Below are 6000 nucleotides of genomic sequence, written 5' to 3'. Positions count from 1 at the left end.
CAAAGACCAATTAATGAAACGCTGGTCCGACCTTAAACTGAGGGGGCCAGATCAGTACAGAAGAATAAAGAAAGTGCTTCAAAAAAGTAAGTACTTGTCGTGTGTTCCTATTCTGATTATTAACTTGCATGCTGCTCCATGTGCTTTTCTTTACCGTTGTACAGTTTTAAATGGCTACTTTCATGTTCGTGGACACAGTAATCATTCGGAGGAAACATCGTTCGTAGGAAACTTTGAAAATATATACGGTGTATTTAGTTGATACAGGGTTTCAACAACATTTTGGTCTTGCTAATTTGCCTTATTAAAAGAAGTTTAGGACATTGTTGTCTAGATGTGTCTGAAACTAGAATGAATAGCAAACTTCATTCAGTGGAATGTAAGGAGAGGACACTCGGCAGCTGTTGACACATCTGGACTCAGGAGCACTAGTGTGGGACACCATAATACATTTTTTAGGGTAAACCACACAGGTGCTCCAGTGGATACTTGGGGTGTCTCTATCTGTGAAACTTGGCCAAAAAAAAGTAAGTATTCCAGCTTGGTTAAAAGGGAATTTTAATCAATATTAAATAAATGTCTTCAACTTGGTACACCACTTCTTCAAAGCAATGTTTCATATGCCTATTTCTGGACTCAAATATCTGTGTGCTAAGTATACCTTTTGTTTAATTCTCATAGGGGAGAAAAGACTCAGACAGCAGTCAGAGGATACCAGGGACCCCCGACATCGCCAACCTGATTGGCAAATTAGCCCAAGCCCCCCCGAGGATCTTAAAGGAGAGGTGGAGGAAGTGGGCGAGATGTGCACCCCACCAGGTGAGTGTCTGACACCCCAGCTTCAGGTAATCCTATGTATGCCTGCATATTTCTAAATACATGTTTTTTCATCAATTTTAGGTGATGTGTTGGTTGTGGAAAGGGAAGCGGCCGAACCTTTTTCAAGTGACAGCGCACAAAGACTCATTGGCCAGATCATGGCCTGGAATGGGGAGATTGATGGAATGCGCAATCGCCTGGACATCATGCAGCAGGAAAAGAAGAACATGATCGATGTTTTGGGGAGAATTTAATCCCTTTTTCCCCTAAAACGAAATCGATCATGTTCTTCATTTCCTTTTTAGATGACCACATTCAGTGCTTTTAATTTTTTATAGTTTTAAAAGCCAAATTTTGAAGATGCACACGGTGTGTCAACATGTGCTGTCTGCTATCAGGGGATCTCAATGTACGCGTTTTGTGGATGTAACCTGTTCCTCATAACGCTAGTAGGTGAGAGGAAGGGATTGCACCCACTAAACACATCCCTTGATCCCCCATGATGGTAGATAGCACATGTTGACATTACCCATTTGGAATCCCAATTTGTGTGCATCTTCAAAATTGACCTCACCCCATCTGATTTTTGGCAATATCAAGACATTTTTGACACTATAATGTCTGATACTGGCTTTATTTTGTAGATGTTGAACTTTGTAAGTTCCTTTGCCTGTTTGTAAAAAAAAAAGTTTAAAAAAAAAAATATTTTTTTAAAAAAATTTAAACGCACATGTGAATGTGCACAGATTAAACATTTTACTAATCAACAATGTGTGTCTTCTTCTTTCAATGCTCAATACCAGTTTTGTAAGTAATTTGGTGTTTACAGTGACAATGGGGCTTATTTACTAAAGGAAAATACACTTGGCACTACAAGTGCACTAGGAGAACCTAGGAGACAGCCAAAAAGAAAAGCAAGCAATAAATACATTTCGAGATTTTATCTTATTTTTTTTTGTTAATAAAAATATGTTGTCTGGCATTGCAATGCCCCTTACCCGTAAAAAAATTAACATATTTATCTCTAACTTCACGGGCGCTTTGGGGGGCCAAGCCAGTACGGCAAGTATCCAGGCCCATCAGAGGGTTCTCTGGAATAAGTCCGGCCTCAGGCCCAACTGAGGTAATATAATTTCTTGAATTTTTTCTTAAATTGTGCAGGATGCAGCATGCTAGGACGATATGATTAAGTTTGTAGTCCGCCATGTGTATTGCTGTCAGAAACAGGCGAAACCGGCTGGCCATTATCCCGAAGGCATTCTCCACGACTCTTCTGGCTCTGGCCAGCCGATAGTTAAAAACCCTCCTCTCCGGGGTGAGGGTCCTTTGGGGGAATGGCCTTATCAGGTGCTCGCCCAGACCGAAGGCTTCATCTGCAATGAAGACAAAGGGGAGTCCTTCAACGTTATCCACATCAGGTGGCAATCCCAGGCCACCACTCTGGAGACTCTGGTAGAACTCTGTCTGGGCGAAGACTCCTCCGTCCGACATCCGGCCATTCTTCCCCATGTCCACATACAGAAATTCATATTGTGCCGACACCACCACCATTAACACGATACTATGAAACCCCTTATAATTAAAATAGTATGACCCCGAATGGGGTGGTGGCATGATGTGGACTTGCTTCCCATCTATAGCCCCTCCACAGTTGGGAAAGTCCCAACGGGTGGCAAAATGGGATACTACAGTCTGCCATTCCTGTGGCGTTGAAGGAAACTGGGGAGTCAAACAAGAAAAAAAAATATAAGTACTTTTGCAATCATGGTAATTAGGGATTTTGGAAAGAAATACAATATATTGGCAAACATTAAATACAATAAAATGTGATGTTAAAGGATAAATCTTACCTTAATGTAGTCCTTCTGCAGGACCTGAATTATAGCAGAACAGGTCTCTGGGCTAATGATCCCCAGAGCCTGGGGGGAGATGCCTGTCGAGAACTTGAGGTCCTGCAGGCTTCTCCCAGTCGCCAAGTACCACAACATGGCGACTAGCCTCTGCTTCGGAGTGATGACTTGCCTCATGCAGGTATCCTGCCTGCTGATATAAGGGGTCAGCAAAGCCAACAGATGGTGAAAAACAGGGTCCGTCATCCTGAGAAGGTTTCTGAAATCAGGATTATTCTCCTGGATCTCACGAAGCAAAGGCATGCGAGAGAATTGGTCACGCTGGAGTAAACAATTCTTGGTCCATGGACTGGGCCTGGGTCGAAAAATTAACTACAACACCAAGCCCAAGCAAAGCACGAACTCTACATACACGCAACATGGCTTCAAAACAGTCGGCTGGTCAGAACGAACTTAACAGAACGCACTGAAGAACAGCAAGGCCTGTGAAGAGCGAGCTGAAAATCAGCAACGAGCGGACAAGAACGCACTGAATTAACAAATGCAAACTCACTACACGCACTGAAAAGCAGATACAAACCCCACAAGCACAAACTGAACAACAGTTAAACGATCTGAAAAAACACGAGTCTGATAAGCGCAAATCGTCTCTCGCCAAACTTCTACTGACACGAGATAAACACGAAATTAGCAGAAGGGGCCCAAAGGGTGGCGCACTAGCCAACTGAACTTCCGTTTTATAGACCCGTCGGACCTGGTGTACGTCACTGCGTTCTAGATGGTTGGACTTTGGTGTGATCATGTGTAGGCAAGTCCGTTTCGGCGGAACTCCGTCAAAGTCCTTTGGAGTTCAGTCCGACTGAAAGACCGGTCGTGTGTACGCAGCATTACTTGTAAATTGCTGAGCCCTTTCAAACAATGCTCATTTACTTCTTCCAACTAGGCTTTCACTACTCCCATCTATGGGTGCTTACGCTATTGTTTGTGGGGTTTTTTTGTATAGATTTTATTTCTTTTGAAATGGCAAGGATTATAGAACTCATCCGGCATTCTTCTGCATATAAATTGGCATGATGGAAAGTCAAATTTGGCTTCAGACATGCTTGTATATGAAAAAGTCCTTCAAATTTGTTTGGTACCAGAAGACAAGTAAATTTTTTAACACAAAGAATACTCTATGAATATTCCGGAACATCTTATAGAATATTATATGTAACTACTGATTTTAGCATCCTTGCAATAATGCAAGGGTAAAACAAATATTAATGCCTAAGCACGATTTTGCAACTTTGACATGTTAAACTGTACATATCATGACTAAGGGATGTGCATATTTACTGAGGCTCTCGTTTTTTACCACTAACAACCCCTTCTAAATTATTACCAACCATTGACCAGACGACACATTCTGTTTTGAAGTCGAATGGCCATAGCAGCCTCTTTTATTATAACAAAAAATAGAATACAAAATTTTACACAAAAAACATACAACGTAAATGCATATAATACATTTTGTACATAACCTTAAACCAAACACAAATCAGTTTTAAACCTGCCTGATCTAGAGGTCTTTGAAGGGCAAAGTATTTCTCAACCAAAATAGTTGTATCGGTACACTCCATAAAAAAGGCCCCCTGCCGTGTATTACGCAAGCTTAGGGACAACCAGTTACTTCCTTCACGATACAACCAAACGACACACCATTGTTACCATAGTATTGTTATTAATGGAAGGGACACCCATCCCTCCAGATGGGCCTAACCCCCCCTAAACCTCCCTTTATTTTAAGCACCGCCTTCAAAGACCCCATAGACCTACCGCCAAAGCACACGAACGTGACACCTTACGTACGTGTCGCCCTCCAGACTCGGACAGCCCGCTGCCACAGGTCAATACTGATGGCATTTAGGTGAACCCCATCCGAACGCAAAAAAACGCCACGTTTCTTCCTCCAGATCCCGATGACGTACAGCCAAACCCCCATTGCGTACGAAAAACTTGGCTACCGCTTTGTTAACCTTGACCCTTGCTCTGTTAATACCAGCGACAGAACGAGCAACCAAGCAGTGCCCCCATACACCTGTTGCGCCTCCCCAATGGAATCAAGGTAGCAAAAAAGAGAGGAGCAGTTTTCCGGGGCCTTCTCCCCAATAACGCCTGCCAAAATCGCAAACGCCTGCAACCAGTTTGCAAACGTGCGTGGACTCAACCGATGGCGCCACTTTTCCTCTTCTTTCTTGCTCTCGTCTGGCTTAACTTTGTCCAAGTTAAACTTCTCCAAGGGCAACAAAGAGAAAATTTCAACATATTCCCCCTTCCAGATGCGCTCCTTCACCTCCGACTTTAAATGAGCGCCCAAAGGACCCTCAAAACAGACATATACTTCGCATTTGGCGGCATCCGCCAAACGCACCCCGTCTGCCCGCACCGTACTTTTTCCAGCCACAACGGTATCCGCTACCGCCGCCGATGTGCTGGCTGTCACCGCCGCTGACGGCAGCGGAACTATGGGATTGCTCGCTCCTGACCCACCATTTGCCGGGCCTACCACTGCACCCGCATCCCCGGCTGTGGTGACCTGGCCGGGCACCGCCAACGTAGAACCCTGAGCCGCGGAAGTGCGGGCTGCCGCCCACGCCACCACCGGGGAAGCGTCCGCCACCGGTCGTGCATCAGCTTCACAGCACGCCAACACCTCCCGCAAGCCAGCCAACAAGGTGTGCACCACCCCCATGTCTTGCGCTACTGCTAACCCCAGGGCAGGGGAACCTGTACCATTACCCGAACTACCTGTGCCATCTTTTTGAACCCCAGACCCCCCAGCACCCCCTACCACACTCCCTGAGCCCCCCAGGCTAAGGACAGGAGAAGACAAAGACAAGACAGAAGACATGTTCATACCTGGCTGTCGCTGCCCCACAGGACATCCAGCCGCAAGCTCCGCTCCATGCGCCGCCTCCTGGATCTCTCCTCCCTCCGATTTGGCGATCTCCCCCTCTGACATACTGTCTTCCGAACTCTCAGCCTCCCTTCCGACCACACGAGTAGGCTGCACAGATGAATTTCCTGCAACCGTCGGGTGCCCTGCAGTGACGTCATCCCTGCGCGCCGTGCTGGGATACACATCCCGCTCCACGCGGCCTCCACGCTGAGCTCTAGGCCGGGCTGGGGAAGCTCACCTAGCCGCCGACCTGGACCGCTCCTCCGTAATGCCCCCATCATGCCGACGTGCCATCACTGCTGCTCCACTCCGCCCCCGTCTGTCCGGAATAGACGTCCCGGCCGCTCCAGGCATCAGGCCGGCACCCGCCGATTCTTCTCTCCCCCGCCG

The sequence above is a fragment of the Aquarana catesbeiana genome, linkage group LG02 (assembly GCF_042186555.1).
Source record: "Aquarana catesbeiana isolate 2022-GZ linkage group LG02, ASM4218655v1, whole genome shotgun sequence".
NCBI lineage: Eukaryota > Metazoa > Chordata > Amphibia > Anura > Ranidae > Aquarana > Aquarana catesbeiana.
Note: the sequence above shows the minus strand (reverse complement) of the source record.